The sequence below is a fragment of the Eschrichtius robustus genome, chromosome 4, assembly GCF_028021215.1.
Source record: "Eschrichtius robustus isolate mEscRob2 chromosome 4, mEscRob2.pri, whole genome shotgun sequence".
Taxonomy (NCBI): Eukaryota; Metazoa; Chordata; class Mammalia; order Artiodactyla; family Eschrichtiidae; genus Eschrichtius; species Eschrichtius robustus.
The window spans coordinates 25154447-25182317 of record NC_090827.1 but is presented as its reverse complement, the minus strand read 5'-3'; positions in this window follow the sequence as shown (position 1 = coordinate 25182317).

The following is a 27871-nucleotide window of genomic DNA, read 5'->3' as shown; positions in this document are numbered from 1 at the left end:
ATTTTCTCAGGAAATATAATTGTATAACAAGCTCACACTGGTTAATGGTATCCCCATTCTAATAAAAAACATGAACCCATAAGCTACAGAAGCATCCAACAAATATTTCCTAAAACAGTCCACCACATCAATACTACTTATAATGGCTATTATCATTAATCTAATATACTCTGGTCAAAGAGCACAATGAATAACAAAAATCTTTAATCCAGCAGCATCCGCCCTCATGACAATCGCCCTTGTCACAAATGTAGGACTTTGCCCATTTCACTTCTGAGTGCCTGAAGTCACACAAGGCATCCCATGAACAGCAGACCTGATGCTATCAACATGACAAAATTGCACCCCTATCAGTTTTATACCACATGTCACCATCCAATCAACCTAAATATACTATTAATCATAGTGATATTATAAATCATAGCTGGAGGCTGAGGCAGACTTCGCCATACTCACCTGGAAAATATTACACGCTCCTCATCAATTGCCCATATAGGATTAATAACAGCTATTATAATGTATATTCAGATTATAACAATCCTAAACATACTAATTTATATCATAACAACATTATCTTCTTCTTATTTATGCCCAGATCATGTACTACAAGAGTATCATTATCACACACATGAGATAAAACACCTCCCATCACAATCATTTTCCTCACCATTATAGTATCATTAGGACATCGCCCATCACTATCAGGGTTTTTACCCAAATGAATAATTATCCAAGAGATAACAAAAATGACAACATCATTCTACCAACACTAATAGCCATCATAGCAGTCCTCAGCATATATTTCTACTTGCAGCTAACATACTCCACATCACTAACTATATTCCCTTCATTAAACAACACAAACACAAAACAATTTGAACATACAAAGAAATAACCTTCCTATCATTACCAATCATAATACCCACACGATTACTACACACAACACCCATTCTATCGGTGCCGGACCAGGAATTTAGGTTAGTTCAGACCAAGAGCTTTCAAAACCCTAAACAAGTAAAATTTACTTAATTCCTAAAAATAAGGATTGCAAGACTTTATTCTACATCAATTGAATGTAAAGCAAACACTGTATTTAAGCCAAATCTTTACGAGATTGATGAGTTTTAACCCCAGGAAACTTTAGTTAACGGGCAAATCCTCTAGTCAACTGGCTTCAGTCTACTTCTCCTTCATTTGAGAAAGAAAAAAAGAAAAAAAAGGCAGGAAAATCGCCGGCAGAATTGAAGCTGCTTCTCTGAAGTTACAATTCAATTTGTTGATTCACCACAGGGTTTGCCAGAAAGAGGGCTCAATCTCTGTCTTTAGATTTACAGTTTAATGCTAACTCAGTCATCTTACCTCTGTTCATACACTGCTGATTATTTTCAGCAAATCACAAAGATATCGACATTTTATATTTACTATTTGGTGCTTGAGCTGGAGTAGCAGGCAGCAGCTTAATTATATTAATCCAGGCTGAGCTATGCTGACCTGGAGCGCTACTTGGAGATGCCCAAATCTGTAAGGTAGTCATAACAGTCCCTGCACTTGTAATAATTTTCTTTATAGTTGTACCCGTTATGATTGCAGGCTTTGAAAGCTGACTTGGGCCACTAATAACTCGGACACCTGAAGTAGCATTTCCCCAAATAAATCATATAAACTTTTGACTACTTCCCCCATCATTCTTACTCCTACTCATATCACCAATAGTAGAAGCTGGTTCTGGTACCAGTGGAACCGTGTATTCAGCTCTAGCCTGCAATCTGGCCCATGCAGGAGCCTCTGTCGACCTAACTGTTTTCTCCTTACATTTAGCAGGTGTCTCCTCAATTCTTGGTATTATTACTTTTATTATTATAGTCTTTAATACAAAACCAGCAGTCATATCCCAATACCAAACACCATTATTTGTTTAATCTTTCCCAACTATAGCCATATTACTATAATTACCAATCTCAGTCCGAGCAGCCAGAATTGCCATACTGTTAAGAGATAGAAATCTAAACACTACTTTCTTTGACCCTGCAGGAGGAGACCGAATCCTATACCAACACCTATTTTGATTCTTTGCTCACCCTGAAGTCTGTATTCATGGCCTAACAGGGTTTGTTATAAACTCACATATCATTACATACTATTTAGGACAAAAAGTGCCTTTCAGCTATCTGGGAATAGTATGAGTCATGTCCACTGGCTTTTTAGGAGTTCTCTTGTGGGCCCATCATATGTTTACCATAGGGATAGCTGTTCACTCAGGAGCACCCTTTGCATCAGCTACCGTAATTACTTCTATCCCTACAGGAGTAAAAGTATCTAGCTGATTAGCAACACTTTATTTAATTTTTCTTTTTCTTTTCATTTTTTTTTTTGGCTGAGTTGGGTCTTGGTTGCTGTGCGTGGGCTTTCTCTGGTTGCGGTGAGCGGCAGCTACTCTTCGTTGCGGTGTGCGGCCCTTTCATTGCAGTGGCTTCTCTTGTTGCAGAGCACGGCCTCTAGGCGTGTGGGCTTCAGTAGTTGTGGCTTGCGGGCTCTAGAGGGCAGTCCCAGTAGTTGTGGCACACGGGCTTTTTGCTCCGCGGCATGTGGAATCTTCCCAGACGAGGGCTCGAACCCGTGTCCCCTGCATTGGCAGGTGAATTCTTAACCACTGTGTCACCAGGGAAGTCCCTGGTTAGCAACTGTTCACGGAGGTAATATTATATGACCTCCCACTATATTATGAGTTTTAGGCTTTAGTTTTTCTTTCTACAGTAGGTGGTTTGACAGGAATCATCTTAGCCAACTCATCCGCAGACATTGTCCTCCAGGATACATACTATGTAGTAACACACTTCCATGACCTAATGTCCATGGGAGCAGTCTTCACTATTATAGGAGGCTTCCTACACTGATTCCCACTATTCTCAGGTTATACAGTTAACTCAGCATGAGCAAAAATTCACTTCACAAGTATATTTGTAGTAGTAAATATGACTTCCTGCAGCACTTTCTTGGCCTCTCAGGGATGTCACTACGTTAGTCTGAGTACCCTGAGGCACACACAACATGAAATATTTTGTCTTTAGGCTCATTCATCTCAGTAGCAGCAGTAATGCTAATAATCTTCATACTCTGAAAAGCATTTATGTCTAAAAAAGAAGTCTTAGCAGTGGAAATTGCTACTCCTAACCTAGAATGGTTACACGGATGCCCTCCACCATATCCTATGTTTCAAGATCCTACCTATGTAAATGTAAAATAAGGAAAGGCTCAAGTCCTTTTCAACCAGTTTCAAGCCAACACCATAACAATTATGTCTTTCTCAATAAATGAGATAAAAGTAAAAAGTGATGTAGCTTTGTCAAAGTTAAATCATAGGCTAAAATCCTGTATATCACTAAGGCATATCAATTTCATCTAGGTTCTCAAGATACAACATCACCGATTATGGAAGAACTTTTACATTTTCATCATCACACATTAATAGTGATTTTTAAAATAAGTTCTCTAGTCCTCTATATCATTTCACTAATATTGACATCTAAACTAACTCATATGCATACAATAGATGCACAGGTAGAGAAAATGTGAACAATTTACTAGCCATTATTGTAATCTTAATTGCCCTATCATCATTGTGAATCCTTTACATGATACATGAAATCAATAACTCTTCCCAAACCATAAAAAAACTATGGGTCAGTAATGATACTGAAGCTACAAATACACAGATTATGAAGATTTAAAAGTTGACTCCTCTGTAATCCCCACATCAGAGCTAAAACCAGGAGAAAAATGACTAATAGAAGTCAACAACCGAGTAGTTAGAGATAGTCATTGAATATTAGTTTCATCTGAAATTGTTGTACACTCCGGAGTTGTTCCTTCTCAGGCCTAAAAAGAGCTGCTATCCCAGGACACCTAACTTAAAGAATCCTAACATCAACAGGACCAGGCCTATGTTGTGGACAAGAGAGATCGTTTTCCTGAGTTCAAAGACAGGACAGAGGGATATGGCTGAGATATGGGGTGAATCTGGAGCCCATGGGGATGCACTCTCCAAGCTCCAGTATAGGAATGGGGCCTCTAGGGTCCCAGGCCACCCACCACGCCCTCTCGAGCAGGATCTGGGCAACATTCCCTGTCAGTGATGAGGCAGCCCTAGCACTTGTCACGCCCCGATGTTGTGTCCTATGTGGGCCCCATGCTCTTGGGACAACACCCCACACTCTGCAGGTCCATGCTACAGGGTCCTTTGTGCCTCAGGAGTAGAGACCACACAGCAAGCAGTTCCCTCACCAACCAGCAGGAGGAGGGGAGGAGAGCAGGGGCACCAGGGGAATCTCACTCAGACAACAACACCCCAGTGGTGCCAGCGGGAACAGTGATGATGCAGATGAGGCACAGACCAAGAGATGGGACCAGAGGACCCAAAAGGCAGCTGGTCAGGTCCTGGCTTATCTGCACCCCGGACACCTTTGTCCCTCATACACCCCCTTCCTCATACACCCTCTCCTTAAATGCAGATTCTTCAGATGCAAACAGGCAGAGCTTCAGACTGAAAGTCAGCTCTTCCAAAATGACCCGTCAGTAAACACTGCAGGATTCCTCTCCAGTGGGTGCCCTGGAGTCGACAACTCAGGGACTGAAGTGGATATCGGTGCCAGGGGCAGTGGGAGGGAATGGGGAATGAGACTTTCATGGTTGTGGAATTTTGGTTTTGCAAGATGAAATGTTCTAGGGATGGTGGTGATGGCTCCACGAGAAAGTGAATATATCTGATGCCTCAGAAACGTGCACTTAAAATGGTGATGATGGTAAAGGTTATGTGACGTATATTTTATTTCACTTAAAATAAATTCTTAAAATAATGTCCTGTTAATTGAGATTCCATTTCGACTCCCCTTCATCACAAATGCTGGAGGCCCAGACACAGTCCCCTACCTTAGGGGCCATCACGGTACCCTCACAGAGCACATGGGAGACCATTCTTAGGGGGGGCTAGTCTGTGCTCACCTGACCTCTGTCCAGGGGGATCCAGGCAGTGCTGACCCCCATAGATTAGACATATGATATGCTATGGTATTAAAATGATACCACCAAGTGTTGTCACTCACCAGAACACAGAGCAGCAACCCATTCAAACATGCCTGACCTCATATGATTGTGACAAGATAAAGAGAAGAAAAGGAACCACAGGTTAATCAGGACAACACCCTTAATGCAGAGGTTGGAAATCTCAAAGGGGACAGGACACACTGCAGGCAAAGAGCACATATGCGGTCTCCCCATACATGCGATCCTGACCCATGCAGGTGTGGTGAGACCCACACAGTCCCCGCACCCTATACCTGGGGCCACACATCCACACTCACCAGGGTGACCCACCTCCCCAGACCCCTCCACCTGGGTCACATGTCCACAGTCCCAGGGTGACCTCACCTCCCCAGACCCTGCACCTGGGGTCACACGTCCCCTTGGTCAGGACACCATGGCTCTGCAGGGGGCTCCCCCAATGTGGAAACAAGCTGGGTCCCTGGGACCTCCTGGGATGGGAAAAAGTGTCAGGTGGGTCTCCTTTCCCCACACTTGTCCCAGAGGAGTCCTCCTCTTCTCACTTTGGTTCTGTGTGATTTTAACTGTTTTTAAAGCTTTCATGCTAGAGTTGAACACACGACCTTGGTGCTGGCAGGCTCAGTCCTTTCTCGTCTCGCTTACATGTTGAGAAAACTCACAGGACAGCAGGGCTGAAAGCCGAGGGGCAGCTCTGGACTCTGCTGAGTAGGGATGGTAGACTGGAAGGAGAGCTCAGCAGCAGCCTCAGCTGTTACCCATCGGCCTTTTGCTCGATCTGCGTACCCTGCAATCAATTCACCAGCTAAACCTGCCTTCCTATGAACCATGCACGTGCTGGTAAATTGGAATTATTGCCAGGTAGCCCTCCTGAGGATTCTCCACGAGCCCCAAGGAAGGTGAACCTTGCAGGGATTAAGACTAAGGCCCCGACCATAGCACTGACCCTTGGGAGGACCAGGTCACCACACTCAGAAGAGAGGCTGTTACGTAGACAAGCCCACCTCAGCTCCAGACCCCCAGACATCTAAGCACTGACATTCAGATGTAGACACGGAGCTTCCCAGTACTGAGGCCAGGCCGGGTCTCTACCCAGGTCCCCATAGTCCTAGCGTACACAGAACATGGTCAGGTCTAAATCATCTTATTATAGACAACACATGGTCAGCTCTAAACATAATCAGTAGACAGGACATGCAGAGGTCTAAATCTTCCATGTAGACAGAACTTGATCATGTTTAAACTAGCTTAGGGCTGATCTCATAGGAGGTACAGATCACACACATGAGTCTCTCATCTTTGGACACCCACATCAGGAAACTGAACAAAATCTTTGTCATTAAACATTTCAACAGGCAAAACAGAAATGTTCCCAATTTCTCTGGCCACCTGATGGTCAGGATCCACGGGCGAACCACCAACTTCTTAGAGTGCAGCCCAGTCTGCTGCCAGGACAGACAAGAAGCGGCCTGATTCCAGCCTCCCAGGCTTCCAGAAGGAGGCGGCCACACTGGAAGCCCAGGCAGGAGAGTCCTGCATGGTCTGGGCTGGGAGATCCGGTCTGTCCATTCCGCTGGCCGATTCCGGGTGGGGCGCTCAGGGCCGCTGAGAGCCCTGCACTCAGGTCCTGCTTCCCTGCAGCGTGTGCGTGTGTGTGTGCATGTGCGTGTGTAGAGGGGGCGGTGGCTGACGGCTCCCATGGCTCCCGTCCCGGGAACCGCGCTGTCTTCGAGAGGAGGCACGGGGAGAGGTAGGGGCACAGAAGCCGTTGGAGAGGAGAACCCACCGCGGAACTCCTTGCACACTGGCTTGCCCCACCCGGAGACCCGTCTGTCCATCGTGGGCCGCATGTCACCCCCCAGCCCCCCACCCCCGAGGACAGGGTGCCTGCTCTTTCAACAGCACAGGGTCTCACATGAAGGAGACCCAGTGGGGACTGTCACCCCCCCACTCCTGAAGCTGTGTTTGGGGAGAATGAACCCCCTTGACTGGGCGATGGGACCCTGTGAGGAAAGAGGTGGCGGCCCCATCCAAGTCGGGGCCTGACTGAGAGATGGGAACACAGGAGCCAAGTGCAGGGCCTGGAGGCCAGGTCAACAGGAGGGGCACCCCCAGCCTTGGCCGGGCTCTCCAACGGTGACATTGTTGCTTTAGGGGACCTGGGACAGGTGACTGAATGTAATGGGAGTCTAAACTGGACCCTGAATGGGGCTTAAAGAAGGTGTGAAGGATGTTACTGAGACAGTGACAGTCATTGGAAGACAAACTCTGTGTCAGGATATCCTGCTCCATCCATTTAAATCCCTGAGATCTGTGACCTTTACGTGGCTATGCAGGATTGTTAGAGCAGCTGCGTGTGGATATATCTGGGGCACAATTCAGTCTGCAGCCAACTTGCAAGTGGTTCCAGCAAACACACAGGTGTGCGCACAGGCAGGCACAGCACATACACAAACATATGCACGTGCACAGCACAAATATATTCACACACTGGCATGTGAACACACATGCACGCATATGCCCATGCACACACTAATGTGTGCAAGTGCACATACCTATGCACATGCACAGCATATGTATGCAAACAGGCACATGCACACGCATAGCACACACACAGGGAATAAAGTGAATCCGTAAAGCATTAATTCCTGAACACATGTGAAGCTGACATGTATTTTTCCCTTTTCTTAGCTTTGATGTTTTTCACAATAAAAAGTTTAAGAAAAAAGTTAATGGCAAATGACTTTTGATTCATAGGACTTTCTGATGTTATTCCACAAATATTATGACAGGAGAAATGAATGTAGATATTACATGTGTCCACTAATGGATGAATGGAGAAGAAAAACACGGTCCATCAATACGAGGGAATGCTATTCAGCCTAAAAAGGAAGGCAATTCTGACACAGGCTGCAGCAGGGATGAACCTTGAGGGCATTATGCTCAGTGATGTAAGCTAGACAAAAAAACAAACAGTGCTTGATCCACTCATACAAGACCCCTAGAGCAGTCGGAAATATAGAGACATAAAGTAGGATGTTGAGTGCCAGAGGCTGAGGGAGGGACAATGGGGAGTGAGTGTTTAATGGGGACTGTTTCAATTTTGCAAGATGAAAATGTTCTGGAGGATGATGGTGGTCAGGTTTGCACAACAGTGTGAATTACTTCTTGACCCTGAAATGTGCACTTAAAAATGGTTAAGATAGTACATTTTATGTTATGTGTATCTGACCACAATTTTTAAAACTTTTTAAAAAACAACAGGAAATAGTCCATGAATACCACAAGATGCACAACTTCACTAACAAGAGGGAGTAAAGCCATAAGAAAAATACTGTGCATACACCTACCAGAATGGCAGACATGAAAGACATAGTATCAAATATCAGCAGGATGTGGAGCAATGAAAAGCCTGGTACGCAACGGGGGGATGCAACCACTTCTGAAACAATCGGGCCTCACATACCGAAGTCCGTGCACAGAGACCCACAGTGCTCCTCCCAGTTGAACACAAACCCACCAGCCCTGCACCAGGACACACGGACATGGACTCGCAGCCACAGGAGCCAAACCTGAAAGAACCTGAAGGCCATCACAGGCGGATGCAGAAATGAACCATGCACGCTCCTATGAAGGAATATTCCACAGCAATGGAGTACATTTTGTTCAAAGGTAGTAAAACAATAAAAATTATTTTTTTAAAAAAACTATATTTACAAGATGAAAGAATCTATAATTCTGGCACCTAGGGATTGTCGAATGCTCCTAAAAATAGATTGTTGTGGAAATGTTTATTATAGGGAAATTGACATATTCTCTAGGAAGGACGGGGTGAATGGGCCTGCTACATTTTCTACATTGAAGACATATACAGGTTTTGATTCTACTTCTGTTAAATCAAGTGGGGCTTCATTGGATTGCTGCTACTGCGGAGATAATCAAATTCTGGGTAGGGGTCAGGAGAAAATTAGTCATAGGTGTTCTTGTGTAATAATTACTGTTGAAAGTGTAAATGATCCATTTATCAGTAAGACTGAGAATAGAATAACTGCTACATTACTTCATATGAGATGATTGTCTGTGCTATTGTTCCTAGAGCTCCAGTGAGTGAGTATTTTGAATGTGAAGTTCATCCGGATCTGAGGATGGAATAAATGGCTAGGTGTGATATGGCTAATATAAATAATATGCCTACATTTATATTAATTAGTGGATAAGATATGGGCAGAGGAAATCATGTTGTGAGAGCCAGGGTTAAGGCTAGCATTGGGGCAATGATATATAAATTGATGATGTTGATGGACATAGTGGTTTTTTAATAAGTAATTTGAATGCCTCAGCAATGGGTTGCAATAATCCATGGGGGCTGATGATTTTTGGCCCTTTCTGGATTCGTATATAGCCTAGGATTTTCCATTTAGTTAATATGAGGAATGCTATGGTGAATTAAATTGGGTAATTTGTGAAAGAATGTTGATTATAAACATATTCTTAGGAAGAGGACTTGAACCAGTGCAGAAAAAGTTTCAGTTTTACATAATTACCGGGCTCTGCCACGATAACGAAGCCTGTTCTACAGAAGGGCATGTATAAATTAATTGAATGTAGATTATATCATCATTTAGTTTGAAGACATTTTGTAAAGTAAGCCGTATTGCTCTTGTCTTTTCATACTGGAAGAAATCTGCAATAGACAGAAACCAACCAGGATGACTCCAGTCTGAACTCAGATCACGTGAGACTTTAATCGTTGAACAAACAGACAATTAATAGCAGTTATACCATTGAAATGTCATGATCCAGCATCAAGGTCATAAACCACATTGCCCATATGAACTCCAGAATACAATTACACTGTTATCCCTAGTAAAACTTGTTCCATTGATCAGTGTTTTAGAAGAACAGGTGATAAAGCATTTTGACTAGCTGGCTTAAATTTTAATCACTCAGAAGTGGTTTTATTCTGCAAAAAATAAATGGCGCACGGGCTCAAGACACACCGGCTTCAGTAGTTGTGGCGTGCAGACTCAGTAGTTGTGGCCCACTGGCTTAGTTGTTCCGTGGCACGTGAGATCTTCCCGGACCGGGGATCGAACCGGGTCCCCTGCATTGGCAGGCGAATTCTTAATCACTGCATCACCAGGGAAGTCCCAGAATCGCAGTCTCCCTTTTAATATACCTTAAGCCCAAAGAATCCATGGAAAATTGTTACAGAAAATAAGACAATAAAATATTGTAAGGACTATAACAGAAGCATATAGTACACAGTTCATAAGGACACATCCCAAGCAGTTACAAAGTATATTAAAAGGGAGGCTGCAATTTTAAAAGAATAAGAAAAATTATACCCACAAACTCCCAATCTTTCCTGAAACGTTGCAATCTGAAACCCTATTGTAGGAAGCAGAAGATTCCAGGAGACATTCTACAAATGAAGGACTCCAAACCCTGTGGCTGGATAAGGAATTCTGGAAGGAAGGTATCCTCACCCAAGGAGAGCAGGTTCCTATACTTCTCTAACATCACATCCCTGTACAATTCCCATTGATCTTGGTCCAGGCATTCTCACTCCTCTTGAGAGAAATCTATGGCCACATCCTGGAATGTCAGCAGTCCCTGAAATTAAAAGTACACATGCCATGTGGCCACGGGAAGAGTTCATAATGTGACCCAAGAAGAAAACAGCAAGTTAAGAGAACTGGTTTTAATTTAGAAGAGTGTCTTCAATTATCCACTAAAATATATATATATATATATATATATATATATATATATATATATATATATATATATATATATATTTTTTTTTTTTACAAAGTAACTTTCTCTACCTTATTTCTAACTACAAGAAAAGAGTATGGCATGTGATCTACAAAACCAGTATAGAGACTATACTTGTCTGGAAAAGAAATGATAAAATGATGGTTTCAACACAGGCATACATAATTTTTGAGTGTTTTCTTTATATCAAACTGGATAAAATGTGTGTATTTCTCATACAGAAAAGACATGTCGAGGTAGAAATGTACCTTTCAACTATTCATGGGTACACAAGTACACTGGGGAGATTGTAAAAGTGCAGATTGTGATTCAGTAGGTCCGGTGGGCCTGAGTTCTATTTTTTTAACAAGCTCACTTTTAACTAGTGATGCCACAGTCTCTGATTGATTAACCACAACTGTGAATATCAGAGACATAATTAGAAAGGTAAAAATTCATATTTAATTTTGAACTTAAAGTGTTTTGTGGATTTTACACCTTTAATAGAATAGTGAGCACAGCAGCAACAATCATTTGTGAATATGTACTATAGACTGTGTATCTTTCTAACTTTTCTGTGTAGGATTCCAGGAAAAAGGTCTGGGCTGCGGCCAGAGTGGGCGTGGCCCTCAGGCCGGGCCGCCCCTCCAGGACCCCCGACGGGGCCCTGCGCTCCTGGAGGCTCCCTCCCCCGCCGCCCCGCTCCCTCCCGGAAGGCCTCGGGGCAGAGCGGTTCCACCCACCGCGCGCTGAACAGAGCCCGCGTTTCCTCAGAGCTGGAACTCCCGGCTCGGGGTCTCTTCCCTCCGCCCTCACGGAACTGCCCCGGAGCCCGAGGGGAGGGCGACCTCACTGAGGTTGCCGGCTCTGGAGGTGCCCCGGCGGCCGAAGCCGTGACAGTCGCGGGGACGGCGGGCCGGGTAAGTGGGCGCCGACCCTCCACCTGGTCCGGTGCCCGGGCGGCAGCACAAGACCAGCTTCTGAGGGGCAGGGGTTCGCTGCCACCCGCCGCTGCTGTGCAGGAAGAGCGGCCCCCAGCGTCTGGTCCCGGGGAACTTCGGTCCCTCCTCTCGCCCCTGCCCTCGGCCTGGCTCGCGAGGCCTGGTGGGCGTGGGGAGGGGGTCGGCCTGAGCGTCCTGAGGGGAAACGGGGCAAGGGAGGCGCAGGGTCCGGCTGCAGCGTCAGCGCCCCTCCTCCCGACTGCGGGGAAAGCGGCCGAAAACTCCTCCCGAGGCGCGCAGGCGCGCAGGCCCCTTATTCAGCCGAGTCCCTCTGCGCTCCTTCCTCCCTGAGCTAAAGTACTGGGGGGAGGGGACAGGGCAGGGGACTGGCGCAGGTAATGGGGAACATCAAAAGGTGATTGTTAACTAAGGAAAACCAGCTCTCCCAAGGTGAGGAATGCGGTGCTTTTCTTTGTATGGGCTCACTGAAATCCTTCCTTTGATATGCACCTCAGCTCTCTGGGGCCTGCATTCTGTATTTGCATATCCTGAGTGCCTCAGGGCCCGCCGGCTCACATTGGAGGGCTGCAAGTGCTGAAGACTGTGACATCCGTTGTTTACTGATATGGCAAGAAATATTCCATTTCTCACAGGCTTGAGGGGCAGACAGTGAAAAAAAAGTCGGAGAATCTCACTCGGCATGTACTTTGGTTTACATATAGATAATATTTATACTTAACTGTGCTAATAGAGGTTCTCAAGTCCAATCAACTTGTACTACTGCCCTCTATGTATCAATTTCATCAATATCATAAGATAAATGCCTATAGAATTGACTTAATCCATTTAAATAGGATCATGATTTTTAAAGGAAACATAATAGAAATATAACAACAAAGCCTTTACCACTAAAGGCTGGGTCTGGAACAACCTAAATAAATGTTCCATTGTTAAAATATTGAAAGATGTATTCAACAGAAATATCAACAAAAATGACAAATAATAAGGGTAGCAGAATGTTGAAATGTTCTATCTTTATCATTAAAGTGGCAGAAAATCATTTATTAGTAGGCACTGGGGGCAGAAGATGCCTGATTTTATATCTTTGTCATATTTGTGCAGTTGTTTCGACAAGTAACTTAAAGACAACATGGGAAAACAAGGAGGTTTGTGCCTGAGATCATGTTGATGTGAAACCAGGGATGGCCACCTTGTGCCAGGTGAGTTAAGTTTACCTGGCAGGTAGACCGCAGAGCTCCTGGGAAGCAAGGCTTGGAATTTTTCTGCTGGGTGCCCCTTAGGTTCTGTGACTTGACTGACTGTGAGTCATGTTTCGGGAAAGACCTGATCACAGGAAAAGGGTGGGAATAGAGTGATTTGGGGAGCAGCTAACAACATTCATCACAGCTCACGGCCTGAATGAATTTTAAAGAAACAGGAAAACAAATGCTTCTTATGGAATCAGAGAATGTGAGGGCTGGACAATCCCAGAAAATGAGGAACACCCATCCCGTTTTCCAGGTGAGAAAACAGAGGTCCAGCAAGGTGAAATCCCTCACCCAAGTTGCTCCCGTCTCTCCTCCCCACTACATGGTTCATGAAAGCAGGACTCTTCCTGTCTTGATCACTGCTGAACCCCAAAAAGGGCCAGGCATCTAGCAGCTGCTCCACAAATTTTGGTTGACTGTAGGAACAATGCTATTTCTTTCTTTCTCACTCTTATTCTGGATTGTGCCAAGAACTCCCCAGGTTGCAATGTAATTCGATAAATGTAAATGTTAATTGAGTTTTGTTGTGATGAGGACTTAGGCTTTGAAGGTAACAGACTTGGTTCAGATCTTGGTTCTGCCACTCCATAGCTGTTTGGCTTTGGGAAAATTACTAAACCTCTCTGAGATTATTTCCTCCTTTGTAAAGTGGGGATAAATCTATCTGAGCCAGCAGAGCACCTGCATGAGACATGTGCACTAAATATTGGTCTTTCTCACTCTCCTACGCCATCTCTCTGTTCTTCCCAGAGAAGCTGTACAGAAGGATGTAGTACTTTTTTAAAATAGTTAACTAATTAATTAATTAATTTGTTTTTGGCTGCGTTGGGTCTTCGTTGCTATGCGCAGGCTTTCTCTAGTTGCGGCAAGTGGGGGCTACTCTTTGTTGCGGTGCGCGGGCTTCTCATTGCGGTGTCTTCTCTTGCTGCGCTTGTTGTGGAGCACCGGTTCTAGGCGCGCGGGCTTCAGTAGTTGTGGCCTGCAGGCTCAGTAGTTGTGGCGCATGGGCTTAGCTGCTCCGCGGCATGTGGGATCTTCCCAGACCAGGGCTCGAACCCATGTCCCCTGCCTTGGCAGGCAGATTCTTAACCACTGCACCACCAGGGAAGTCCGATATAGTACTTTTTAAAGAGGGGTTTGAATTTATTTCAGATTGTGTACATTTTTCTTGTAGCAAAGATTATTCCACTATAGAAACATAAACACGCAAAACCACTCCAAATGCAGTATTCTATGGGTTAGATATTATCAGTCACATTTTATAAATAATTGGGCAAATGCCAAAGCACTAGGTACTGGGGAGTAAGAAGACTCAAATCCGGGGTGCCCCCCACCCCAATTTCAAGAGCAGGGTGTGTTTTTCAAATCCATGTTTCATCTGGTCTTTGTTTCTCGTCCATCCTCTGTGTCTGCCTTTCTCAGATCCTCTGCTTTCACACCCTCCCGGCTGGCTGTGCCCCAGCTCCCGGCCTGGAACCTCTGTGTGCCTGGGTGTGCCTGCTCCCCCTGTGCATCACCAGCTTGGCCAGGGAGCTGCTGTATCGTGCACTGCTTGCTGTACCCAGAGCACCTGGACCCTTCTGGTACATGAAGTGCACCCTCCTCACCACGTGTGCAGCCCATCCCCTTACCTTATATCCTGCCTCTAAGCCAGGCTTGGGGGTGACTACAGTGTGCATTCAGCTGTGTGAGGTGCTGGGATCAAAGTGAAGTTCCCAACTTTTGAAGTTGCAGGCTTGAGGGGCACACAGTGATTTCGAGTCGGGTCACCTGACTTAAAGGGGGGACTGATTGATTTAAAGCCAAGGCAGCTGACTTAAAGCCTGCCTCCCTCAGCTGCAGGATGAGACCAACTTTGGCGGTGCACGGGTTCGCTCCAAGCCAGCACTGCTGTTCAGGAAGAGCTTCCAGTAGCGCCTTAGTGCAGGGGGACTTGGTCCGTTGTCTTGCCCCTGCCCTCAGAGGGGGGCCACCTGCTCTTCTGGAGAATCAGGGAGGGGGAAGTGCAGAGTCCCAGCTGGAGTTGCGGCACCCCTTGTCTGATGGCAGGGAAAGGGGGACGGGGCTGTGTGGTGTCATGGGGCTGGACTCAGCAGGTCGACTCAGCCTCTCAGCCTCCTAACCTCCCCCCCCCACCCACACACACACACTCCACAAGAGTTTCCAATAATATGTAATTGCGCCTTAGGTTCTCGGTCTTCAAACTCATACCCAGGCTCTCAGGTCCCTTGATTCAGCCAATTCCTCTGTGCTCTTTCTTCTATTAGATACAGTCCCAGAGGGAGGGGCTGGGGGATGGGACTGGAGGGATGCCGGGCAGCACTGGCCTCAGCTGACTAAAGAGATCCGGGGCCTGCGCTATCACACATGTGCGAGGACCCTTACGGCAGAATCGAGGGGGCCAGTTAGAGGCAGTCCTTGCTGCCTCAAGTGAGTATGGATCACCGTCGGGTGGGGAGCACGCTGACCCCTGAGAAGTACTGTTAGGAGGATGTGTTCCTCCCTCGGCTTCAAGGACATGGGTGGGCTTCAGGGCTCCAGTTCCCCTCCAGGCCTCCAGGTCCGACTGCACCGCAGCGGCCTTGCAGACCCGCCTTCCTGTCCCAGAACTTGCCAGGCTCCAGGAGGAATCCAGACTGCAGAGTTGGTGCCTGAGCGCTCCAGCTTGAGAAGTGCTGTCCCTGGGCACCCAACAGTGGAGGGAGGGAGGGTGAAGCGAGTGGGGGTGGGGTGGGGTCGGGAGGGGTGGCTGCCCTGGGAGACGTTGAGAGAAATATCGCCCCCCCACAACCCCTGCCCCTGCAACTGACCCATTGATGCCATAGGATCTCAGGGCCTTTAAGTCAGAGATGCCTCTGCTTCTTTACTCCTGTGTTCAAAACGATGCAAAACCAACTCTTCATCCTCCTGCTGCCTTGCCAGGACTTTTAAAGCACTGTTCTTTTGAAGCACTCGTTCCCTAAACTGCAGTTTGGAGCTGTCCCAGCTATTTAAAAGTGTTCTCCTTAAACTGAGACTAAATCCTACTCTTTTGGAAAAACGGCCTTCACTTCATTGGAGATCGTCTTTTCTGCCCATTCCTTCCTTCTACTGCCCTCTTAAGAACCCCTGTGCTCAACGAGCTTGGTGATTTATTTTTTGCTTGATGTCAAAAAGAAATCTTCCCCATGCACCCCAAAAAGCTTTCCTGGAACATAGGTGTTTCACAACCATGACAGTGTTTTGCAGTTAGTATACACTGGGTAGACTGCCTAGCAATCTCTCCAAGAGCCAGAGGTGAGCAAACCTTTACTTATTTGATTGGATGCCCTTCAAGTTTCGGAAGGTCCCATTCTTATGACCCAGCAGGTGAGACAGAGCCCTGGATGGCTGTGGCTGTGATTAGATAACTTCTGATGATTTTATTTCCCTTACTGAGCTGCTGCTTCTAGGTTAAATTCATTTTATCACCTGTCCATTTTTAAAGAAAGGCTGACAAAGTCACTGTAATAGGTCAGGAGTCTGAACTCAGGGTTGGTCAAAGGTACTCACAGGGAGGAAGGTGGATAAAAATAGGTGGGTAAAATAGGAGGGTTGGCAAGTACAGCCAGGACACCAGTGTTCATCATGCATACTAATAAAGGCCAGAATCTCCTCATTTATCTCTGGTGGGAAGTTCTGATGGTTTCACAGGATCAAACTCAAATCATATTCAAACTAGGGGATTTCCCTGAGCATAAAAGGAAGTATCCGTCCCTAGCAGGAGTCGCTGCAGAGGAATAAAAACGTAGATGTAGAGAACGGACCTGAGGACACAGGGAGGGGGAAGGGTAAGCTGGGATGAAGTGAGAGAGTGGCATGGACATATATATACGCTACCAAAGGTGAAATAGATAGCTATTGGGAAGCAGCTGCATATAGCACAGGGAGATCAGCTCAGTGCTTTGTGACCACCTAGAGGGGTGGGATAGGGAAGGTGGGAGGGAGACACAAGAGGGAGAGGATATGGGGATATATGTATATGAATAGTTGATTCACTTTGTTATACAGCAGAAGCTAACACAACAAGGTAAAGCAATTATACTCCAATAAAGATGTTAACAACAACAACAACAACAAAAAACCCCAAAATCTAAGTCAATCAAGCCAACGGAGACAATGTATGTGTTTACAGTTCAAGAAATCCACAAGGGAATCCTTTATTCTGTAGGCAATGAATGGTCCATTCGAAAAGGAAAAAAAAAAAAAACTTTCTAAAATGTTGTCTTTCCATTTATTGTTCAGAACATCATTTTTATACCTCTGCATTTCATACTATTCAAAGCCAAGTCACGTGAGTTACAAGGAAGCAGCTGATTGATTTAAAGTTGGGTCATGTGATTTAAAAACCAGTGGCAGTTGATTGATTTAAATCCCGGTCATATGACATGAGGAGGGGGTGCTAAAAACTGCTTTTTCATCTCTGGCTCAGAATATCATATTTACCTTGGTTTTTCTTATGATTTAGAAAACTTGAGCTGTCTCTCCTTGGAATCATCAGGAGAAAAATACAGTATTTCAGGTTCATTCTTGAAACCAACTTCTCACGGTTAAGGTGTGTTGGCTAAAAGATCTTCCTTCTTCAAGAGATTCCAAACCTCTGTAAGACACTTCATTATAATTGGAGAAAAAAAAAGCATGAATTCAGGCCAGCAGCTGCAGGAGGCCAAGGCAGCCCCCAGGACTAGGGAAGGAGGAGGAGGAAGGGCTGAGAGTTGCCACTAGAGCAGACAACCTCCAGAGGGCGTTGACGCACCGGCAGAGCCCACCTGCCACTCCCAGTTTGGCACTCCAGGGTCAGATTTGGGTTTGGAGATGGGGTTGCTGTAACCCCAAGGAGGTGAGCAGAGAGGAGGAGTTGATTACTGGTCTCCTCTGACTCTCTGACCCAAATTGCCTGGCTTCACAGGGGGGACAGAGTTTTGCTTTCAGCAAACTGATGGGGCACTTCCAGGCTGGTCGGGTTGCCCAGTGGCCCGACAGCCTGACAGGCTGACTGCGGTGTGACCGCCCTTTGTTTCTCCAGAATCTGTACATCAGGAGGTGCATGGGTGCGGGAGCCCATTCACCGCCCCTCCCCCCAAGGGGGATGGCACCTTCCCTGGCTGTACCCTATGATCACCAGGTACTTGAAATGAATGCAAGTTTTTTGACTTCAAGGAAAAGCTCACATAACCGTTTCTTCCTCATAATGTGTGGGATTTACTATAATGGAAGGACATTAGAAAGAACAGGTAGAAAACTCACCTGTTGGTCTCCATGTAGGAGTTTATTTTGCATGAATCCCTCCTACATGAGTAGATAGCAGAGGTTTGCTTTTGTTCCCGTGTGTGTAGTTGTGGCAGAGGATGTAGGTATGGTGATTTGAAGCCCTCAAAGAAATATTCTCAGAACTCTCAAGATTTCTCTTGATCAGAACCGAAAGAGACCTGGAAAAGGAGGAAAAGAAAAGGAGGAGGGAGGACGAATGACTGTTTCTCAGTAAATTCACCTTCCTGGTTGATTGTTCTGTCTTCTCATTTCTTTTAGCTTCTATGTATGTCTAATGGAATAATGTAGAAAGGCTGATTTTTATGCTTTAAAAGATTTTACATCACAAAGAAACTAGAAGTGGCTAACAGAACTTATTCAAATCAATTTTACATAGAGACTTTGATATTAAATTTGTATACTAAAATGGGTTTATCCCAATTTTCTCTTTCTTTTTGAGTGAATATTTGTACCATATTTTTCTAGATAATAATTTATCCTAGATATACCAAATTGTGAGAATGGGTACCATTTTTTACCACTTAAATGATTTCTTTTAAATGAATAGATTGTACACTTTAAATGCCAATGTTGTGTCTTACGTGTTGTTTTTAAATTCCTTGATTTCCAAAACTTGTGTTTATTTAATTGATTTCTACCTAATAATCTGTGTCTCCCCTTTATTGTTTCTTACTTTATATTTTATTGATCTATAGTTAATTTACATTATTATATTAGTTTCAGAGGTACAGCATAGTGATTCATAAATGTTTAGGTTCTTCTCCATTTATAGTTATTATAAAAGAGTGGCTATATTCCCCATGCTATACAGTACATCACTGTAGATTATTGATTTTATACATAGTGGATTGTACCTCAAAATCTCCTACTACTATTTTGCTTCTCCACCCTATCTCTCCCTGCTGGTAACCACTAGTCTGTTCTTTAATCTGTGAGTCTGTTTTTTTGTTGTTGTTGTATTCAATTTTTTAGATGCCACATGTAAGTGATAACATACCATGCTTGTTTTCTCATAACATACCATGCTTTTTTTCTCATAACATGCCATGCTTGTTTTCTCTGCGGCTTATTTTACTAAGCATAATACCCTCCAAATCCATCCATGTTCTTGCAAATGGCAAAATTTCATTTTTTGCTGAAGTCATCATAAAAAATCTTTTTTATCCACTAAGCTATGATGAACACTTAGTTTGACTCTATATCTTGGCTATGGCAAATAACACTGTCATGAACATTGGTGTGCAGTTATTTATTTATTTTTTTTTAAATAGTGTTTTTGTTTTCTTCTGATATACCCAACAGTGAAATTGCTGGATATTATGGTAGTTCTATTTTTAGTTTTTTGTGGAACCTCCATTCTGCTTTCCACAGTAGCTGCACTACTTCACATTCACATCAAGAGTGTACAAGAGTTTCCCTTTCTCCACATCCTCACTAACCTTTGTTATTTGTGATCTTTTTGATGACAGCCATTCTGACAAGACTGAGGTGATATATCTCATAGTTTTGATTTGCATTTTACTGCCGATTAGCTATGTTTAGCATCTTTGTGAGTTCTGGCTGTCTATATGTAGTTTTTCCTTGGAAAAAATGTCTATTTAGGTCTTCTCATTTTTTTAAAAAAGATTTTGGGTGTTTTTTTGATATTGAGTTGTATGTGCTATTTCTGTAGTTTAGATATGAACCCTTGCTTGGTCATCTTTTTTGATGTTAACCTCTTACCATGTGCAAATATTGTCTCTCCTTCAGCAGGTTGTCTTTTCACTTTGTCTTTGGTTTCCTTTGCTGTGCAAAATCTTTTAAGTTTAGTGAAGTCCCATTTGTTTATTTTTGCTTTTGTTTCATTTGCCTTAGTAGACTGAACCTGAAACTGTTGCTATCATTTATGTTGAAGAATGTTCTATATTTTTCTCTAGGAGTTTTATGGTTTCTGGTCCTACATTTAGGTCTTTATTCAGTTTTGCATTTATTTTATATATGGTGTGCTAAAATAATCTAATTTTATTCTCTTCCATGTAGCTGACCAGTTTTCCCAGTACCACTTATTGAAGAGACAGTTTTTTCTCCATATTGCCTGCTTTGTCATAAATCAATTAAATATAAGTGTGTGGGCTTATTTCTGGGATCTCTATTCTATTCCAGTGATCTTTGTGTCTGTTTTTGCTCTGGTACCTTTCTCTTTGATTACTGTCGCTTTGCAGTATAGTCTGAAGTCAAGGTGCATGATGCCTCCAGCTGTGTTCTTTCTCAAGATTGTTTGGCTATTTGGGGTCTTTGTGTTTCTATACAAATTTTAAAATTACTTTTTCAAGTTCTGTGAAAATGCTTTGGTATTCTGATAGGGATTGCATTAAATCTGTAGATTGTCTTTGGTAGTATGGTTATTTTAACAGTATTAATTCTTTCAGTCCATGCACATGCTATACTTTTCCATCTTTTTGTGTTGTCTTCAACTTCTTTCACCAATGGCTGATAGATTTCTGAGCACATGTCTCTTACCTGCTTAGGTGTGTTTATTCCTAGGTGTCTTATTCTTTTTGATGTCATTGCATATGGTATAGTTTTCTTAATTTTTCTTTCTGACAGCTTTGAGTTTTGTTTTTTCTTCTTTTTCTAATTCCTTCAGGTGTAATGTTAGGTTGTTTATTTGATATTTTTCTTGATTCCTAAGAATAAGCTTGTATCACTATAACTTCCCCCTGTGAACTGCGTTGGCTGTGTCCCATAGATTTTGGATCATTGTGTGTTCATTTTCATTTGTCTTGGGTATTTTTAGAATCCCTCTTTAATTTCTTCAGTGTTCCTTTCTTCCCCTTTTATTCCCTTCATCTGTGATGTGAGGACTATCTTTAATATTATGTTTGGATTTCTTTCAGTTTTGTGTGTGTGTGTGTGTGTGACTATTTAAGTTGCTGAGCTCTTAATTTCACATGGACACTAACAACCCTGCATTGTTACTCTGCTCCCCCACAGTTACTGAATTTGACCTTATATTTTACATCTACTTGTTTTGTGTGTCCCTTAACTTCTTATTGTGAATATAGATGATTTTATTACTGTTTTCTTTCATCCTTCCTATTAGCTGTGTCCATGGTTGATTTACTACCTCTGTTGAATATTTGCCTTAACCAATGAGGTTTTTCCTTTAGTAAGTTTCCTTTCCTAATTTTTATGTTTCAATCGTGACCTTTTCTTTTTCACTTAGAAAAGCCCCTTTAAGATTTCTCATAAAGCTGGTTTGGCGATGCTGAGCTCTTTTAGTTTTGCTTCTCTGTAAAACTTTAGATCTCACCATCAAATCTGAAGGAGAGCCTTGCTGGGTAGAGTATTTTTGCTTATAGGCTTTTCCCTTTCATGACTTTAAATATACCATGCCACTCCCTTCTGGCATGCAGAGGTTATCCTGAAAAGTCAGCAGATAACTTAATGCAATTTCCCATGTTTGTAACTTGTTGCTTTTCCTTTGCTCCTTTTAATAGTGTCTTTTTATCTTTATTTTTTTTTTCCATTTTAATTACAATGAGTCTTGGTGTGGTCCTCTTTGGGTTGATCCTGTTTTGGCCTTACTGTGTTTACTGGACTTGGATGTCTGTTTTCTTTCCCAGGTTAGGGAAGTTTTCAACTCTTATGCCTTCAGGTATGTTCTACACTGCTTTCTCTTTCCTTTTTGCTTCTGGGACCAGTATAATGCAAATATTAGTACACCTGATGTTGTTTCACAAGTCTGTTCAACTTTCCTCATTTCATTTTAATCTATTGTTTTACCGTTCATCTTCAGTGATTGCCAGTACTCTGTCCTTCAGTTTTCTGATTCGTTCCTCTGTATCATTTAGTCCACAGTAGTTTCCTTTAATGTATTTTTCATTTCAGTTATTGTATTCCTCATCTCTGTTTTGTTGTTCTTTAATGGTCTAACTCTTTTTAAAAACATTCTAACTTCTTACTCTGGTCGTCCATTCTTCTCCTGAGTTCCTTGATCATCTTTACAGTCATTACCTTGAACCCTTTGTTGAGGAGATTGGCTATCTCCACTTCACTTAGATCTTCTTCTGAATTCTTATCTTGGTCCTTCATTTGGATCGTGTTTCTGTATCACCTCATTTTTCTTAACTTCCTGTTTTTATTGCTATGTGTGTAGTAGGTTCGTTACATTTCCTGACCTTGGGGAAGTGGCCTTTTGTAGGAGATGTCCTATGGGTCCCAGCAGCCCCCTCTCCCCTGGTCACTAGAGCTATATATTCTAGGTGTAGCCCCTATGTGGGTTGCTTGGGCTCTTCTGCTGTGGTGGGCTGACTACTGTGGGTAGTCTGGTAGGCTTGGCTGCCCCCAGACTGCTTGTTTGCCAGGCTCTGACTTGTATGGAGGCTGTCTGTGCTGCTTGGTGAGACTAAATCATAAGGCAGCTGGCTGCACAACTCTGGGGGACACCAAATCTGGTGCTGGTTCACTTATGGGTAGAATTGCAGTCCAGGGGATATCAGGGCTAGTGCCCAGTCACTGGTTCTGGGGCTATGCTGGCTACTGGGAGGAAGAGACAGGTTCTGCGCTCTGGCTGCAGGGCCCAGGAGCCACAGAGTTGGTGTTGGATCACTGTTCCTGACACAGCTCTCTGCAGGGTCGGGGGTATCCCTAATCTTGTGTTGGCATTCTGATGGGCAGGGTCAGGACCCAGCTGAGTCCATGGCTGCTTCTGGCCTGCAATTAAGTGGCCTGGTTACACAGGCTGCTGGGCTGTGGTATTCCTGGAGCTGGTGTGTGCCTGTTGGTGTATGAGGCTGATCCCACTGCTAGAGCAGGTTTGCTGTTGGGTAGGTCCAAGCTCCATCCAGTCCCTGTGCAGTTATCATCTGCCGATGGTGAGGCTGACTCCAAGGCCAGAGCAGGCTCACTTGTCAGAGGGGCCAGGGACTCTGGGGCTGGTGCCTGTCCACTGAGGTGTGGAGGCTGGTCCTGGGGCTTTTGGTGGCTGGACCCATGTCCAGGGGCAGCTGTGCACTGAGAGGATCTGAAGGCAACCTGTTTGCTGGTGGATGGGACTATGCCCCTGCTCAGTTAGTTGCTTGGTCTGCAGCATCCTAGTACTTGTGTCTATAGTCTGGTGGAAATGGGTGGGGCTCGGTCCTGAGGCTGATAAGCTAGAGGGAGGATTCTGAAATTATGCTTGCTGGTACCAGCGTCCACGAGGTAAAAGGAGCTCCCCCGAATGGCTGCTGCCAGTGTCTCTGTCCCTGAGGCTGTGCTGTAGTTGCCTCTTGCCTCTCTGGGAGACTCTCCAAGATCAGGCGGTAGGTGTGACCCAGGACCCTTTCAAATGACTGCTTCTGTTCTGATTCTCAGATCATGTGGGATTTTGTGAGCATCTTTTAAGAGTGGAATCTCTATTTCCCACAACCCTCTGGCTCTCTGGAAGATAAGCACTACTGGTCTTCAAAGCCCAACTTTCTAGGAACTCTTCTTTCCAGAACAGGATCCCTGAGCTTGGGAGCCTGATGTTGGCCTCATACCCCTTGCTACCTGGGAGCACCTGTGAAATTGTAATTATTCTGCCATTTGTGGGCCACCCACTTGGTGGTATGGGTCTTGACTCTATTGAGATTTTACCCTTCCTTTCTGTCTTGTCGAGGTGCCTTCCTTATATCTTGAGCTGTAAAACATCTTTTACGGTAGGTCCCGGGCTTTTTCATCAATTGCTGTTCTGTAAACTGTTGTGACTTTGGTGTGCCCATGAGAGGCATCAAGCTCTGGGTCTTTGAATGCTACCATGTTGGACAATCTCTCTACTTCATTCTTAAATCATATTATTTAAGTTTTCTTAGTATCTTATTTGATTAGCAACAGTTTGAAATGTATTACCACTCATGTTTACTTAGCCTGTTTAAAAAAATTGAATAGTGCATTCATTCAGTTTGAAATGAAGGTAGTGACCTGTGAATTTCCATACCTCAAAAATCAAGGATAGGACAAAAGCCTTTTCTACTTGTGTTACCCTCAAACTCTGCACCCCACCCCAGCCTGGGGATTAACCTCTTGCACCCATGCTCACCTTCTGTTTTCGGACCGTTAACCATCATTGCATCTGTATGTGTGTTGACAAAGTGAACTCTAGTCTTTGCAGTTTTTGTGTTTTGTTTTTTTGGTTTAGGGAACAGTCCTACTATGAATGTACATTTACTGCTCTACTGAAGTTCATATATAAACCTGGCAAACACATTACCAGAATTAGAATTGCTTGTATATACACTTTGATAAATTTTAGAGACAATGGTAGAACAGAAGTAAATTGTATTTCAAATGCCACAGTATTCTCACACCATGAAAACCCTTCCCTTTTTAATATATTTGTGTGTAGTTTATCTTTATGCCCATCCTATATTTCCCAGAGATGGGTAAGTGTTATGTTTCTTGCTGGCACATTTACCGTATTGTTCAAAGTCAGGCGTTTAGTGGTTTTAGCATGATCCTATTTCCATGAACTCGCAAATACAAGATCTTCTCTCACACTGTCTTTTACTCCCTGCTGTTTTATATTGCCCTCCTAATTCTCAGTCCTGGTCTTTCTTTATGTTCTTCATCAACCTGGATAGGTTATACTATTTTCTCCCTTATTCAAGACCAATAGAATAGAATAGAACACCCAGAAATAAACCTTGATATATGGCCAAATGATTTTTGACAAGTTGCCAAGACTTTTCAAAGCAGAAAGGATAGCATTTTCAACACATGGTGCTGAGAAGTCTTGTGGTCAACATGCAAAAGAAGGAAGATGGACCCTTACCTAACATCATATGCAAAAATTAATGAAAACGTATCAAGAAACTAAATATAAGACCTAATAAAATAAAAAGTCTTAGAAGAAGATACAGGACAAGAGCTTCATGATATTGGATTTGGCAGTGTTTTCCTCAATGTGAAACGAAGGAACAACAAAGGTACAGCTAACAAAAAAAATAAACAATTTGCAGTACATAAGTTAAAAAAAAATGTGTATCAAAGAAATGTAAGCAGAATAAAATGGCAAACCACAAGATGGGAGAAAATATTTCAGAGCCATCTATCTGACAAGAGATGTCTATTCAGAATATACAGAGAACGCCTACAACTGAACAAAAAGCAAACACCCTGATTCGAAAATGGATAAAAGACTTGAATAGATGGTTCTTCAGAAAGATGTACAAATGACTAAGCACTTGAATAGATGCTCCATATCACTAAATGCATGTTTATATATTTGTGTGCATGCATACACACACAAGCACACACACACGTACACAAGCAGAAAACAACTATTGGTGAGGATGTGAGGGAGTTGGAACCTTTGTGCTATGTCAGAGGGAAGGCAGAATGATACAGCTGCTTTGCAAAAGAGTATGGCAATTTTTCAGATATTGAAAAATAGAGTTACTACATGATCCAGGAATTTTACTATGAAGTACACCCAAAGGTATTGAAATCAGGGTCTTAAAGAAATATTTGTACTCCAGTGTCTAGAGCAGTAATAATCACAGCAGCTAAAATATGAAAGCAACCTAAGTGTTCATCCACTAGTTCCTGGATAAGCAAAGTGTGGTATACCCATAGAATACAATATTATTCAGTGTTAAGAAGGAAAAGATCTAGGAATATGCTACAACATGGATGACTCTTGAGGAAATTTAGCTACCCAAAATGCCATTTTTGTGACTTTTAGTGAGTCATAACGATACAACTACTTGTTTCAATTATATGGGGTACTTAGTGTAGTCAAAACCATAGAAATTGGGAGGGTAATGATGCTTTTCAGGTGGTTATGGAACAAAAAGGAAAGTTATGTTTAAAGGATATAGAGTTACAGTTTTAAAACGTAGAAAAGAATTAGAAAGATAAATGGTGATGTTGATCGCCCAATAATATGAATGCATTTAATATCACTGAACGGTGCACTTTATAATAATTAACATGTTATAGTTTATGTTATTTGATTTTACCAACATACAAAATTGGGAAAGAATGTAATATCAAGAAAGGGAGTGGACCTGGGATAGAGCAGAGAGTAATCAGAAGGGTGAGACACTGCATATGTTGAAGAAGAAGAGCTGAGAGTCTTCATTGGCAAGAAGAGACTTTATAAAAAAGAAAAAAAAAATTACTGTGAGGGTGTATTAGATAGATATCTGTGGGTGTGCTGCTATCTCCCATGGGTTATCTTAAAGAGTCTTTAATAAAGTCCATAAGGCTTGCTGAGGCTTTTTTAAAAACTGGATTTCCTAGGAGATAATTAGAGGGTGGTACTTAAGTCTATGTCTAGGTTGACAGATTTTGCAGGGAAGACGAACCTGAGAACAGTGGAGGTCTTAAGAGTGTAAGTACATGGAAATTAGAAAAAAAATAATAAAGGGAATTGGGAAAACTTTGGACTTCGAAGGTCATGTATTATTACTGAGTCAGACCTGAGGTTTCTAAGGAGTTATATACACAGTTGCTATTTGGATTACTTGTTGATAAAGATAAGTGGAAAAACTAGAGTGGTTCCCAAGTGTAGGTAAGATATAATGAGAGGATGGAGGTGGAAAGTAGGGAGGCCCAGAGAAAAGTGGGAAGGTCATATTGGGCCAAGATGGTGGTAATGTCCAACAGAACAGACGGTAGGACGGACTATGGATTCATCTTTTTTATTTCGCCTCCCCCCCTCATCCTTAATAATTCTTTGGGAATATTTCACTGCTCTGTGATGCAGGTACAGAATTCGAGTGAGGAGGCTACACCTTCCGTGTCCAGCTGTCTGAGTCCTCAGTGTGCTTCAAATGATGGAGAACTATTGCTTCTTTATGAGAAGGGTTAGTACCTCGTAGCTAAGCTTAAGCTGGAGCTTATGCAATATTGATTCCATTTTATATATACTGTTGGCATGGAGGTTCCTCCTCCTCTTTTCTTGAACATTATGAAATGAATTTATATTTCTCAGTATTTGGGTATATCAGATAAATTCATTAAGTAAAGGAATCTTATATATTGCTCCCTGCATAGTTTGCTCTTTCTTGTTTCTCTTTTACCTTTACTAAATTAGCACAGGGAGAGACCTTGAAATGTTCTAATCAGGAGAGATTAGAACATCATATTTCTAGAGAGGTTGGTAGGACAGAGCAGCGGTCCCAGTGAGAATCCAAGCTTCTGTTTCTACTTGCAAGTGTACCTGTGTAGAATAGAGGGCTCCAGGAAATATCCTAGAATATGCCAATGTCCCTGCGGGAGATCATTAAGAGAGGCAGGATCTGGTACCAGATCAGTGTGCTATGACATGTTTGTCAGTCATCTGATGTGAGATCTTCGGAGCCAATCCCATATGGTAGGGCTGAGTGCAGAGTGATGAAGAACCTGTGAAAGCCTCTGATTGCATGTTAAAGATGAAGCTCTGATTTCGGGGAGAATTTTCTTACCCGACTGAATGTCACCCTTCTGTGGGGATGAGATTCTGTGCTTTTCCTCTGTTGATGACCACTGACTGAAAATCATTAGAGGAATATGTCTAGAAAGCATTCTTTATTTAATTTCTTAAAGAAGAAAGCATAGAAAACATTTTTA